This window comes from Dermacentor andersoni, chromosome 8 (genome assembly GCF_023375885.2).
Source record: "Dermacentor andersoni chromosome 8, qqDerAnde1_hic_scaffold, whole genome shotgun sequence".
Classification (NCBI taxonomy): domain Eukaryota; kingdom Metazoa; phylum Arthropoda; class Arachnida; order Ixodida; family Ixodidae; genus Dermacentor; species Dermacentor andersoni.
The window spans coordinates 91,711,937-91,727,459 of NC_092821.1; the positions used below are offsets into that span (position 1 = coordinate 91,711,937).

The window sequence follows — 15,523 nt, forward strand, 5'->3', positions numbered from 1 at the left end:
TCATTTCTGCGGTCCGCACTAGCTATTCGCTTACTTTTAAAATCATCTTCGATTGTTTCTGGAACTTTTTCTTTGTACCATAGCCTCTTGACACGTTCGCGGGTATGTGTGATTCAATGAGTTTTTCAGTTGGTTCAAGGTGCGAGCTATAGCACAAATGAATAAAGCGTAGCATCCTGCCTGAAATGCTAATCAGAGCCAGTGGCACGGTAATCGAGTAGGCGCTGGGTTTCTTTTTAAACATAAACTAGGCTTTTAAACCTCAATAGGGAGAACCACTATCATGAATGCCGCAGAGATAACGCGAGAACTTGGCTGCCGCGTGCGGATGAAGGGTAGCGATAATCTGCGAAGCTATTCACTTCCCGTAAAATGGCTACACGGGTCACAAATAGCTGCACGGTTGGCCTGAAGCCGGCAGGATAAGCCTGTGCGCTTGATCGGCGACGGCCTAGGGCAATGATTTGGAGAAAAATAGCACCTTCGGTAAAAGCACACACGAAAACGTACTAACCGGTAATAGGATAGATACGATATCACTTTCGTTAAAAAAAAGACTGTGCAATGCTCAGCGATTGAAACGAGATGATCAGACCACATGGCGGTCCACTCTTTTTATGGCACGGGTGAGCGCTGGGGGGTCACATGCAGTACAAGTGCACCACAAAAGCTCTCGCTTTCATTGTATACCCCGTGTCGCAATTAGGGTATGTCTATCAGGGCGCGAAACAATTATTCGAATCTAGGCACCCCACCAAAAATACCATTGGCTTTGCCTTTTAAGATATGTAGATATTTCTAACTATTGAACGTCTTTCTCTCTCTCTCACTCTCTCTCTCTCTCTCTCTCGTTGTTTATGCCGATGGATGAGCTCGGCGGCCCCAATGTTCCCCGGCGGCAGGAAAAGCACCTGTGGCCATTCGATGCTCAGTTCGCTGAGCATCCTACAGGAATGTCCATGCTTTTCATCCTCTGCATCGACTCACTTGCGAGTTTTTCTCGACTCACACTCCTTCTTTCTAAGCGAAGTAGCAAGGCAGACTTCGGCCGATCTGTCCACCTCTGTTTCAGTAGATATCTATGTATATATCTTTGGCTACACACAGCCTTTGCGTGCCTTATATGTGTTTTATGTACATCGGCAGCAGAGTTTCACCTAATGTATGATGCCACCGGCTCCTGCTCACATGTTAAGCTGTACCCATCAATGTTGAATGGACTCAAAAACAAGAGAGGAATAATAAATAAAACGTCAGTAGACCTCGGACCACGATCCCGCACCTTTAAGACAAGGTTCAAATAAGCATATTGCACGTCCCAAAAGAAACGCATACAACAAAGCATGTAGATACAGCAAGATTAAGTAAGCGCCATTGTACGTCACGACAAGCACGTATAGCATGCAAGTAATGAAATTTGAAGAAAAAAAAAACAGAACCGAAATAAATACAAAATTCATGCACAATTACTTTCGTTATCGTCTTATTGAGACAGGGTTCACCTGTGCCTCGAGCTGCACCTACGGGGCCCCGTACGGCCGTCTAAGCTGAAAGCAAGGAGCGTTGGTGCAGCGACAGATGCCTTCCCGTAAGCTTTCGACGCAGTATCGCAGAAACGTAAAAGCGAACGAACGACAAACACTTCAGCTAAAGCGTAAAGTAAACTCAATTTCTATACCTCGCTCGCTCGCCGAAAACGGCCGGACAATGGTCTGGGCGCAGCAGCCCATCTCTCGGAACCGACAGCGGAACAAAGAGATTCGGCGCCGTTGTCCCTGACCCTCGGCAGCGGGAGGCATACCTGCAACGGCGGAAACCCAGCGCGCCTGTTGTCATTCGGAAATTGCCGCTTCAGAAGGATTCTTCGATTTCCCGTCAGCGATGGGTGCCTCGCACCGCTGCCTGTATTGTCAGCGTTCTATTTTTCTTTTCTTCTTTTTTTTTTTTTTTTTTTTTTTTTTTGGGGGGGGGGGGCGCAAGCTGCTCCGCTTCACGGATCTGATACCTCCGCGCAGTTTACAAAGGCGAACGGATTTCTGCGCAGCCTCCGACACTCGTAAAGCAGTGCTCGCAACCCTCTTCGTGCGTGAATAACTATTCGACCAGCGGTTACCATATTACTTGCACAACTAGACGGAGTATACCAAATCGGCTCAGTGTAAGCGGCGCTTGATGGTGGTGGCGCTGAATTAGTGTCGTCGGAAAGTTTCCGAACGGACCTATGGTAAAATTATGACCTCTCTGGTGCAAAGCGGTGCTGATCGTGACTCTAGGATGCTGCAACTGCAATATTATGGGGATGGGAACAGTCAGGGCGCGCTTTGTCTTTCTGCTTCCTCTTGATAAGTACATATACAAATATGTACTTTGAATTAAAGAATATATACGTCGCTGCTGCGGCCGCAGTTAGGCGCTCGAAACTGGGGTTTGCTTTTTTTTTTTTTTGCCTTCCGTCATCGCGCTATACCCGCCGCGTGCTAGTTATAGCCTCACCAGGCCACCGCCACATCGCTTCCACCACAACGCGAGGAACGAAACATTGCCCAAAATCCACCGCCATTCCGCATCGAACTCCTGCCGCTGATCTGAAGTGAAGGCGCTAAATTGACGGAGGACAAAGAAGAAACACACACACACACACAGGGCGCCACTTCCAACAATGATTAAACATTGTTGCAAGTGGCGCCCTGTGTGTGTGTGTGTTTCTTCTTTGTCCTCCGTCAATTTAGCGCCTTCACTTCAGATCATGCTTAACCAACACGCCCAACTATCCATCCTAACGTCCTGCCGCTGCGACAACGTGCTGTCGGGAGCCGGGTGTGCTAACAACGTGCTCTGCGGGGCAGTTTGGTGAGGTTTGGTTTGGTGCCTATGGGTATGGATAAAACCACTGCGAGGGATCGGGCGTGAATCAGGCGGCACAAGGTAAAATGGGAAGCAAATCTAAATGGCATTTTGTAAATTAAAAACGAGATAACAAGTGAATGCTAATCATTAACCTGAATTTTCACGCTTTATTTAGAATCTGAAGTTAATATTTTCGTTGTCTTGTTGCCGATAAATAAAGATAACATTATCATGACAGTCTTTTGTTTCACTCAGAAAATTAAGCATGTCATAACATACGTTCGTATTGTAGTATCCTAGTGCTGACACCCCGTGAGATATTAGCAGCCAGCTTTCTTTTTTTTTTTTGGCGGTGGTGGTGGTGCTTTTTTTTTTCTCTCTTTCTGACGGGAAGCAAAGTCGCGGCTCTTACACTAGCATAAAAAGGCACAGCTAAGCCAACTGTTCGGCAAATTGAAACACAAATCAAAGAGAAAAAGAAACGAGCAAGAATATTCATTGAGCGTTTGTATATTTATGTGAACTATATCTTCCTTGAAGGCGCTGTTGCTTTTTTGTGGTGGTTCGTTATTATTATTAGTCCTATCTTGCCTTCCATATAATACGTCATCTAACAAGAAAAATGTAATTGTAAGGGAAGGTTTAGTCTTTTTTATATTATTGCTGCAGTGAGGTGCCTACTGAGTGAAATAATTTTGAAGTAGCTCTTCTTTATATTGGCTGTAGATGAAAACAAAAACATACTGCATCTCAAGAATCAATAAAATACTGATAAACATTTTTTTTTCACATAATGTGCATCTTAAGCCCGGTCCGATGAAATAACTCCTCGTAGGGGAAAGAAGTTGCTTTTGAGGATATTGTAAGTTTAAATTTGATTAAGGTATTTGTCATCATAAAAATGATGCTTTTTTCGCCAGTGTCGAGTAGTGGGTACGCATCACTGCTTGGCTACAAGAATACGAACAAAACAAAGTAATTTTTGAAAGAGAAAGTAAGCAAAATGGCTTTTTTTTTCTTCTTTTTCTGTGTGTGTGTTTTTTTTTTTTTTCGAGAGCTTGCTGCAGTAGAAATCATTTCGGAGATGGGCAAATCGCTAAAGTCTGATTATATATGTACATTTCTTTTTTGCGTTAGCTCCAGTTTGCAGACATCGCACTCTTCGAAGAACCTCGTCTGATTGCGTAAACGGCAGGAACCTTCTGATTCATTATGCAAAAAAGGTGAGGTGTACAGACAGGACACAAGAGAAGAGAAGTAGAAAACACGAACGCCGTGTTGTCCACTTCTCTTCACTTGTGTCCTGTGAGCACGCCTCACCTTTTTTGCATATTGAATCCTGACTAGCCAGCTCAGCTTTCTGTCGTTCTAAACTTCTTATTGTGTGTTACGTATCAGAGGGAACGTGCGGAAGCGCGGAACGGAGGGGGGCTGGAGGCGGGAGCTATTTTCTTTTTTTTCTACTCTGAGATGCTCAGTTCCCAGTGCTGAGTGGCTGGCTGCTTAGCGTCTCTAAAACGACCGAGGACCAGTTCGTAGTCGCATTTTTTTTTTTTTGCTTCTAATGTAAATTTGTTGGGAAGGTTCGCAGAAATTAAGCAAGGCCGCCAGCAAGCCACCTCTTTCCCAGGACAAAATTCACGTCAAAACAACACAGGGGGATAATCAGTTGTCCTACTTAAAACATTCAAGTAAACAAATACGCATAGCAGCTAACTACACCGGCTCGTTATTTTTTTAACATGGTAGTGACTGAAAACTTACAAAATCCAAAATCCAAATTTGCGTAATCTGTTTGATAGTGGAATTGTTGGACATACCACGTACTGTGGGAATTGGTGAAAGCGAAGCTTTGATAAGCCGGAAAGGTAAAACGGCGCATCACGATAAAAAGAATTTCGCCCGACAGGCGAAGCATCGATTGCGATATCAAATTAGTAGACAGCTATACGAAGTAAAGATAGTAGTTACATCGGCCGTAAGAACTTGTAAACATAGGCATAATATCTAAATTAACAAACATGGTGTCACGCGAGCACAAGCAAACATGAACGCATCTCACTCGGTGACCGCGGAAACTCGACGTCAATACGCTGCATTGAGCAAATGCGGCAGCAGCAGCGAGCGGATTGAACTTCGTGCAGCCACTCGCATCGACGCGAACTAATTCGCGAAACACACCGCAACGCGGACTCTGCACCCCTCGAAGATGTCTCTCCAAATACAGCGGCACGGCCGGGCGCTCGCGGCCGCACGGGCCGCACGGGCCGCCCGGAGTAGAATGTGCCCCCTTGCCTACCCTCCCCCCGAAGCTCTGCGCGCGATGGAAAGCGGCGCGCTTCCTCCGCGCTTTCTTCCGTTGCCTGCGCGAGATTGAGCCGCGATCGCCGGCGCCACCTTCGCACGCTTTCACTCACCCATTCAGCATGCGGCGCGCGGCGACGATTTTATCACCCTTGGGCTTTATACGAAACCTCACAGCGACGGCGACAACAGAAATGCGCCTGGAGTGTCCATGTAATTGCTGTCGCAATAATAAACGCGCAGTGATTTTCGGTGACGACCTCGTCCTGTAACCCAGCCGCCGCGGTCATAAGCCGCGACAAAGGGCCTTGCAGAGCAAAGGTAACCTTTATTCGGGGACGATATTCTCGAACGATCACTTCCGGTGATACTATCACCAGGACAAGCGAGATATCGCTTTTGTTTACACCGTACGCGTCGAAGCAGCCGGACAGAAGCGCCCCCTAGCACTTTGCAACATAACCAGCTTGACTCTCCGCGAGAAACTCCGTCAGCTGGAATCGCAAAGCGCGCCTTTAGCGAGCGAGAGTGCGACGCGGCGGCAAACGCCCGTGCCCCACCGTCGTAGGGGCAAGAGGGCATGGCCGGTCTACGCTACGGGCGCTACTAAGACCGGCCGTGGCGAAGGAAGCGGCGAGACGTGAATACGCCGCAGCAGAACTTCCACGATACTGCGTGCACAGTTGGTGAGTTTCGCCACCCATGTATGGACGGATGGATGGTTGCTATGAGCGTCCCCTTTGGAACTCGATGCCCGCAGGACAGCACCGTCTGGTGTAGTTGGGGGAATCCCAGCTTCTTGTCACGTGACCAAACTCGCTTCCATGAACACTAACAGTGATAGCATCTATATAGAGACATCCTGTGGTGACCACGACGAAGACGAAACTGCCACGTATAATCGCGGAGTGAGCAAGAGATAAAAAAAAAGGTGAGAGTCATTCGATAAGAAAGCGTCCCCTTAAAAGTGTTTTTCGCTAGTCTGCCGGCGTTACCTTTTCGTATGTTAACTACGAAATTTGGCCGGCAGCTGTTCGAACGTATCATTCAGCTCTACGAAGGCTTTTCTAGTGTACAGTATTGGTTTCTTCATGGCATGGTCGTGAAAATTAGATTGCGACTGCGTAATGTGTGAGGGCTATTTCGGGATAAAAGCAGAGCCATCGAATCTACTGCACAGCCCCATGTAAGTAGTCACATAAGTCTTAACCACAAAAGCAATGGGAAAAGGGAGTGTCGTTACGTAATATCTTCTCTGCCCATTTCGTAGCGCATGTTTTTCAATGTATCCGTTTGACTGCAGTACATTTATTCAAGACGCGCTAATGGGCATGACAATCGAGAACCGCACTCCGATGAACTTGATATCTTTTGTGTCCTTTGCGCGCGAGTTAGACTTTCGACCTTCTATGAATACTTATTTATTTATTATTATATACTACCATATTCATATATTTGTCAATTTCCGCGAAATAATTCCTCAACATGTTTCTTGAGGGTTAGTTCTTTTGATTCTGGTTACCTCACAAACTGTTCTAGCGTGGTTTCGACGCATTATGTCCCGGTGCCCTGAGCACTTACCTTTGTTGAGGTTCCTCTAACCCAACGCAAGACTTTTCTTTTTATGTCATTTTTTTTCTTGCCCTTGTGCACCTCACAAACTATTATCGTGCGTTTTTTGAACATTAGTTTTGTTGGCCCTATGGTTTCGGCGTGCAATCTACCTTTTGAGGCTTCCTTCCTTTCATAGTTGATCAATCGCCACTGTCACCTACAGCACACCACGAGACCATTACATGGCGAGCGCAACGTAATTACGCATCTGTGGCGCACTGTGCCAGGTTTCTCTAGCGCTTATCAGGTATCGGGAGAGCCAAATGTGTCTTTTCGGGGGAGTTTCGCGCTGGCAAAGTGCGCGTTAACACGGGATAAAGAAAAACACTACGGAAACATTACAAACACCCACTTACAGCGTTTGCAACGTGGACCGCACGCCCCTTGCCACTTGCAAGAGGTGTAAACACGCTTGCCTGAATGCTCCAGAAGATTCCACGAAGTCTGCAGACTATGACACGTCCACTGCAGCAATCCGTTCAAGCGGTAAAACGAAGTGCCGTATCAGTCAGCGCTGCGATCGTATCTTATAGCCGCGAAACCTGATCGCGCCGACAGATTGCACGGTGCCCTTGCACGTCTGTCCTTGTCTATATCTTTACTCGGTTTAAGCTTGAAAAGCGCATAATTCAGCGTACTTTTGCCGAACCTAAAACAACGTGTATCGTTAGGCGGTCAGCGCGAAAAAGAAAGTTAGGGTGACGACAAAATGTCTGTTTGTAATTTAATGACACTCTCTCACCTTCCGGGTTGGGTACGAAATGGCGAGAGAAAGTCGTTTCGGAGAAGCCGTGTCGTGTAGCCATGTCGGGTCGATTATTGCAATGTTTAGATTGTTTGAAGTAATCTTACCACGTACTCTTTATTGTAGCGCAATCATGTTTTTTTTAGCCTGGTTTAATCAGAAGCAAACGCTCCGTCACATGCAGGTTTCTCAGACGCGCCGCCATGCCTACGTGGCTGCGGCGATCGGCTTCACAGCCCGAAGTCGTGGGCTGAATTCACAGCCGGGTTGGTCGCATCCTGATGAGGGCGACACGCAAAGACCCTCGAGTACTCTGTTTAGGCACAAGTTAACGAGGAGTACTCAGACGCCGAACATTATTCATGAATCCACCTATTCGCGCAGGGGAAATCACATTTACCTAAGAATGGTCACCTAAGGAAGGCTCACGTCAAAGCGGCGCAGTGAGCTAAGCATCCCATTTGCGCTGAAAGGTAGAGCTCATTTCACAGCTCGTTACAAAGTGGAAGAAACTTGAAGAATTCATCTGCCAACTTTCGTGAAGTTAAATTGTCTGTGTTGCAGTCGTTGAGTATTTAAAGACCACGAATGTATGAATTACATAGAGGACATAACACAGGGATGTGTGGAACCATGTTAGGTCCACAATATGTGTTTTGTTTAGGACGCTCTATCGTAAAAAATAAAAAAGCTCAGAGTCATTCCCATTTTAATAAACAAAGTTCTAGTTACCTGCAGAAAAAGAAATGAAAACCCATATCTAATGGCACAATATTTTCAGAAACCGTTTGCATTTCCTTTGTTTCTCGTTTCATTGAACAATCTGAAAACATGACAGACTTTCTGTCACAGGAAGTTGTCAGCCGTGCTTTGCGAGAAGATGTGTACATAGCACGTGCCACCATTTCTCGGCTATCCGACAAATGATTGTTGTACTCACTTCTGTACATCTTTTACGCGGCACAGGAATAAGACTACTTAATACAACCTACTATATATGAATGTCCTTTTGGCAATTACTTAGCATGTATTCATGCACACAAGTTGTTTCTGGTTTCCTTTCATCAGGCGGAGAGTAAATCAACACGTTTTTTGCTTGCGTTTTTTTCAAAGATATCTTGCTGGCCGGTGACGCTAGTCCTGCCGAAGAAAGACATGCAAAGAAGACCTCCTCCGTTATTTGTGAAGCGCCATCGCACCAATCTTACTTTTAAAGAATCTCGTCGGCCCAGAATTTTGGGTGCGCCGGTGCACAATGACCTGGGCGCCCGACCGAGTAGGAGCGATCGTGAAAACATCCGGGCGTATTTGGAGCTCATCAGCCCAGCAGGACAGGAGCCCGATGTAAGTGCCCGAGTGCGAGGGCGTCTGAACGATGAGCGCGTTCGACTGATTCAGCGGATAGCGACGGAGTTTCGATGGAAATGAACCCTGGCCTAGAATTACACACACCGTTCCCGAGCCATGTTCTTTTTTTTCTTCCTTTTCTTCCGGTACACTGTGCGTTTGAAAGGAGACGCGTGCGAGAGACTCGAAATCTACCCTACTTCCCCGCACGACACGAATGAAAGCGTGGCAGCCTGTCGCATCCGCCCGCGTGACAGCTTTTGCATTGGCTATACAGGGAAGGCGACAGCAGGACGCGCAAGAACGCCTCGGATAAATGCGTGCGAGACTGGTATTGGAAAACCCAAGTTGAGACAAGCCAGCTTCCTTCATAAAGATGTGTGTGTAGATGTCACTTCGAATCCGGTTCAAGGCTGACGGCGGCTTATGTTTGGAAAGGGCTAAAGCGTAACGCTGCCGCAGCCACAGGGTTAACCTTAGGACGCCCTATATCTCAACGTCGCCGCCGAAAAAAACTACAGCAAAATGTAGCTTACGTTCTAACGTACGTCTAGCCGCTTTACTCCGCTTGGTCCTTTTCCCTCTTTCAGCGTTTCACGGTGTTTTCCTGTCTTCGTTCCGCCAAGATGAACGCTGTGACGTCGCTGCATAATAAATCTGCCACCGGTGGTTTCGTATGAAAATTTGAGCCAATCAACCTTTCATGCCCATCGAAAAATGCAGAGCTAAGTTCGAGAAAGAACCAACGTGAGAAGAAATGCCACTGATTGTCCGCGCAACTCTGTACATTCAGCGATTGCCCTTTATTTGCCCTTTGGTTCGTTACGTGCCTCAATAGCTTTCCTTTTTTTTCGAATGATGATGATGATTGGAGTTTATTGGCGCAAGGACCACAAGTTTTCTTTTTTTTTTCGGAAGGCGGCCCTGTAAGGACAATAAAGTGTAGCGCACAATTGTTAAATATGCATTCTGGTGGCTCTAAATCATTAACCAGGTTGCGAGGCGGAGCGATCGTTGACGCGGTCCAGCTTGCCACACTTATTGATAGTTAGCGCTTGCGTCTAATGCGTCACGTACGTCGAGTAAGCGACACCTGTAACACATAAACCTTAATCACGTACTCTGACTGACACTTGAGGTCTACGTAAATGTAGACTGCTCACCAACAACGGGGAGCTATTTCTCCAGGCGTTGTCAACCTTGCCGTCGAGCTATCATCGCCGTTGTGTAATTGTGGTTGTCATCATGCCATCGGTGGCCTTCTTGTTGTTGTTGTCTATTCTGTTATAATAATAATGCCGGGGAAAGATTGAGGAAGACCAGCTCGTATTCTCCACGTCTATATTTTTTGACAGCACCTAATAAATAAATAATTTACCAATACTACAAAAGTGAGAAATGAAGCTAGAATATCAATGAACATAATCGTAATAAATTTAAGGATCCTGCAAGCGGGAGTTACTTTCCAAATGTAACGCCTGGCCGCGCCACTACTTAAAAGTTATCCATCCACTTGGTTACTATCCTACGGATACTAATATGGGCAAAAGGTCCAAACACACAGCTCACTCCAAATTTATTCCACACTTCGTACATAACTGCGCAGCCCCACTTATTGTAGTTCAGTCATCGTTGTCGTGCCGTCCCAGTCGCAGAAAACCATTTTCTGTTCGTACTTTCGGCTTCGATGCAAATCGTGCTTACATTGAAGTTTGCCGTTTAAGCGTCACTTGAAGCGTGAGCGAATATTAATTTTGCTGTGGCAAAAAGAAAGCAAGGGCAGCGTTATACACATATTCGTATGCGCGGACGACTCCTAACTAGTCCTCTAACCCAAGCTGTAATGGAAACCGTACATCCCGCCTCGTTCTTTCGCCTCCATTAGGCCTTGATAAACGCGCCCTCGTTAACTCTTCTTTTTTTTTCTATTTTCGATAAAGGGGGGACTTGATATAGAGTGAGAAGACCTTCGAACTGCTGCGATAGGATCAGGCCTCGCGTCGGTCTCTGTCTGTTGACGAAGGAATTAAATTGAAATCTGGCTTCAATAACTGCACCATGGGATGACCCGGGTTTTCTCGAATCGTGCATTCGGAGCCCGCCGTTGGCAGAAGCCCTACTTCTGCTGTGCCTGGCACGAATGGGCAGCGTACAGCAGTTCCTGATAAAGTGCGAGCGCACTTAGCAGGGTGCGCCGATCCGCAAAAGAAATGTATATGTACGTATAATCTTCGCGGTAAAAATGGCTTATTTATGTGTTGTGGTTTCACCAGTTGCTTTTTGGCTGATGTTGTTGACGGTTAATTGAACGCAACTTCAACTCACCACCAGCAGAGCCAGGAAATACACAATTGAGATTTAGCGCGGAAGATACAAAAAGGAAACTCCCATTTTTGGGACTCGTTACGTACGTGAGATCGCGCATGAGAAGCGGCGAGGCAATTATCTGGAAATATTGTATCAGAGAATAAGTGGCGGCGTTATTTTATAGCAACGCACCAGTGGTTTGAAATGCCATTATAACGGGAATTACTTTTTTTTTCTTTTACCCTTTAGTAAGCGCTATGTGCTGGTCATAGTTCATAGTCATAGTATGTGCTGGTCATATGCACCAAGTTGCGTTGTAGCGTCGGTTAATACTCGGTGGGCAAGTAACCCGTGCGACTCCTCCTGGGTAGTTAACTATTCAGCCCAAGCGCAGTTGTTGCGTAGTGATATGCTTTTCTGTTCACGCGTGCTCATTTCTTGAACAAGAGCAATCAAGCGAAACGAGCATCTTGATTTCTGTTAGTTACAGTGATATCAAGTAAATAGACAATGAAGCCAGGGAACGTATACGGGACATTAACTGTTGCGTTTAATTAAAAGAAATAACAAGGAAAGAGGAAACGAAAGTGGACGAAAAGACAACTCGCCGCAGGTGGGAGCAGAACCCACGACTTCTGCATTAGGTGAACGATGCGTTAAAGAAAAAGCTATCGGGGCGGCCGCTCCCCGGCCCACTTTCTCGGGTATCTGTGTATGTCTATTAGATGTATCCTTGCGAGTGCTATGCAGCGTCACGCCCAGCAATGGCGGCAAATGTGAAGCATCCATCCAGCCGCCGGCGTCACGTAAGTACGTGAGCTTAGAAGAAGGCTACCGGTCACGTATCGTACTTCAACATTGTGTGTCGCTCTCCCTATCCTCTCTGCTGGCGTCCAATGGTCGTTACAGGGCTTGTCGGCCCACTGTAGTGCCTTTGCTCGCGGAAATAGCGTTAAATGTTGCGCCTGCCAAGTTACAATTTCGTTTATAAGTAATCTTGAAGTGGGATTGTTTACAACTGTTCCAATTACTATCATGACGCCTTGCTTCAAGGACATGGGACACCTTTGCCTCAGACAGTGAATTCTCCTAACGAGCGCCTGTTACGCACATTCTGACGAAAGCTTCTTCTCTTCCAATTAGCTGTTAAGAAATTTGAATCCATCGTTTTGCCTTTTTTCTCTTATACTCCGTTTTCTTTTTCTTTTTCTTTTTTTTCTTTTTTTGCTGTTGTTGCTCCAGGCATCGTGCGTCACCACGGAGAATCAAAAGCCGGTGAAGTTAAAAGCGTAATCCTTTACGTACATGGTTTTCTGTACCGTTTCCTAAAGACCATCAGGTGTTGTTGTTTTTTTTAGTTCTTTTTTTACTTAGGTCTTATATGATTATGATAAAGAGGAAGCTTGGTCGAGTCTGTGATTCAACATCGGCATGTCTGCACAGCGCAAAAGACAAGGACAGGAGGACACAGCGCCTGTGTTGTGTTCTTTCTTCTGTCCTTGTCGTTTGGACTGTGCAGACACGTCGTTATATGAGCAGTTGGGAAACCTCGCGCAATCATTTAAAGACAGGTAGCTCAATTGGGAAAATGCCGACGACGCAATTTAATTGACGCCACCACTCTAAACCTGCCGCTTCTAACAGCAGCTTTTGCCGCCCTGCGAAAAAGAAAATCCACCCGTCGCGCTCGCAACCTGTTACTTTCGAAAGCGTCGCCATCTCTGCCACAATAATTTGATGAGCGGGCCTTCCTCTCAACTGTCAGCACATTGTGAAACACTGTGGCTGCAAGCTCTTTTTTCAACGTACACGAACGTTCTTGACTTGGATATTATTTGATGAGCTTGCAAAACGCTTTCGCAACCCCTGGAAAATCGGCAGTTCTCTTGGGAAAAGTCCTGCTTCAAATATTCAGCCGCCTACCACTGCTGTATGCGCTCGGGCGCGTTGGCTTTGTTCGTTCGTTCTTCGCATACTTGCAATTTTTCGTGTGTTTCGTTGGCACCTATGCTTTTATATTTAGTGCGTCATCGTCACCAACGTGAGCCTAAGAATGCTGTTTGCAGTACCAGGACCTCAGAATATATCCCTATTTTCATGTCCAGCATCATCCTAAGCCACCCGCATCGATTCAAATTTACATATCTTATCGTTCCTCGTGGTGTGCCTCCCTCTGGTACACTGATTTTCCCCTACGTGTGTCAAAACTATATGTCGATGTATTAAACCGTACTGTGCTAAACCAATGTTGCACCAATATAATAAATTGCATAACATGTCACGAGCATTTCGCGTCGTGTGAAGCCTAAGTTCTTTCTCTTAAAGTCAGCTGAAAGTAGTGTTTACTCGCGGGCGATCCCGAATTGCTGTTACTGTTTTCCATTTCTTCCCATTTGTCCGTTCATTATTAAAAAGTAAAAATGTGATTACAGCAAATTTATCGCCGCGTGAGCATTCATGACGTAACGCATTCTTGCGCCACGTCATGAATTATCTATGTAATGTACTCACTGTTGCTCCATGCAAGCAGTTTTCGGTTTTGTTTTGTTAATCGTCAACCACAAAAGCTTCTTAGCGCTTTTGCTAAAAGTAGCTATCAAAAATGACTGGTGATGAAGGGCATCGATTAAGTGCAATTGCCACTATGTTGTAAATTGCGAAAGAGTATAAACGTCCAATATAACTTCTGGACCATCCTAGAGAACGAACGCCTAAAAAATTGGCGCTCATCGCCAAGTTCATCACCATACTATTTTGAGTCTACTGCTGAACGAAGACCGCATCCAGCGATTTCCAGCTACTCCTATCATACATCAGCGAAACTTATCCAATGCCTACAAATTTCCATCCAATTCTGCACCGCCACGAAGCACGTTTTTTCTCTCATTGCCCATCATTCGGTCACTCTGATGGATGACCGGTTATCTGTTCTACGCGTATTATGACTTATCCATCTCTCTTCCTTCCACTTAATGTCAACTACGCCATCTAACCGCGTTTCCTCCATCGTCCGTCCTGCCACTCCTTACCTTCTAGCTTTCCATCTACAATTTTCTCAGTTCCATTGCTCACGGCAAGAATAAGGCTGGTTTAGCGCGTTGTAGCCTGCAAGATTAAACGGCGCCCAGCAACATAAGAGACGCAGATCAGTGTAAGTTTATTAGAACACCTACAGATAAATCGCACGATAACATAACAATGTTCACATTCATTTCATCATCAAATCCCAGTATCGTATCGTCACATCATCAGTTCATACCAGCATCAAATCAACCACACTCATGTATAGAGTCATGTGTTTCAACTCCCATGGTTTATCTGCCGTCCGATAAAACTCTTGCGCATTTAGTTTGCGTCTGTTTAAATTATAACTCTTTAATGATGTGTCCGCGTTCGAAGGGCCGGATGCTCATTTGCAACGCGTCATTCCATGATCGAAAGAAGCGCTTGTACAACTTTGTCGAAAGACGCGACACAGTGCCACAGCATCCAAACTTTTGGGTGCCGCAAAGAAAGCTTCACTAAACACGACCTCCCAGCCACAGGCAGTTTTGTCCCCCAGAAACTGTAGTATTGAGGTTCAAAACAACGTTTGGGAATACGTGATAGCGAGGCTGCGTATGCTTATTTTTCAGCAGCAAAACGCCATTCTGGGCTAGCAGAGTGCAGGCTAAGGGCGAAGCCAATTTCTCAAACCCACTTAATCTGTACTGGCGTGCTACTTACTTTGAAAAAGAAAAGCTCTTTTTTTTTTTTTAGCGCGGAATCACGCCATTGAATTTCCGCATACGTACTCCGCCCATGGAAGAACGCTATACCTGTGCGTCTCGCCGAACGAAGGCACCTTTAACCTTTCTTAGCGGCATTGTTCTCAAACCTTAATTTGTTGAGGGTTGGGGTGTGTTTTGTGTATGTTGTGCATGTCTGTCATGTTCTGTGCGTATAAGCTCGTTTTCATCGTATACATTTAGAGCAGCTTGCTATAGGCATTCAGACAGAAAAACTTCTTTACTACTCATTCAATCCCCAGTTACAGTTACAGTTATCCCCCCCCCCCCCCCGCCCTGCTGAGTCGTCTAGGCGAGAAAATCAGCATCCAGCAACTGAAGCACCCACACCGAACCCAGGTGACGTAGCCAAGAAAGCTTCGTATTAAAATTGTCTGTCCAGACACCGTAATAGACCACTGTCTTCAACATGAAGTTACCGATCTTGCAGGCGTATTGCCTCGCAATGATGCTCATAGTGTTTTGCTTTGCGAAAGAAGCCTACACCGGAACCCGGACTTCCTTTGTCGGCACGTCTAACAAAACCGATAAAGTCAGGAAAATGTAAAAGCTGTTTTCTGTAGAACCCGAA

The 15,523-nt window shown here is 45.9% G+C and overlaps 1 protein-coding gene and 1 long non-coding RNA gene across 3 annotated transcripts in view; one reads left to right on the top strand and one right to left on the bottom strand.

Moving 5' to 3' along the window:
* LOC126529484 (uncharacterized) overlaps positions 1-15,523 on the bottom strand; it is a 99,946-nt gene that overhangs the window by 48,496 nt on the left and 35,927 nt on the right. The window contains exon 1 of one of the 2 annotated variants that reach the window (XM_055069795.2): positions 7,122-7,211. The exons of the other annotated variant lie outside the window; for it this stretch is intronic. The gene's annotated coding sequence lies outside the window, so the exon portion shown is untranslated. Of the gene's footprint in view, positions 1-7,121; positions 7,212-15,523 lie in introns of those variants that run through there. 2 annotated transcript variants of the gene reach the window in all.
* Positions 6,141-15,523, top strand: part of LOC129384377 (uncharacterized) — an 11,649-nt gene continuing 2,266 nt past the window's right edge. Inside the window, exons 1-2 of the long non-coding RNA XR_008612132.2 lie at positions 6,141-6,337; positions 8,624-8,854. This is a non-coding gene — a long non-coding RNA (uncharacterized lncRNA). The remainder of the gene's footprint in view (positions 6,338-8,623; positions 8,855-15,523) is intronic.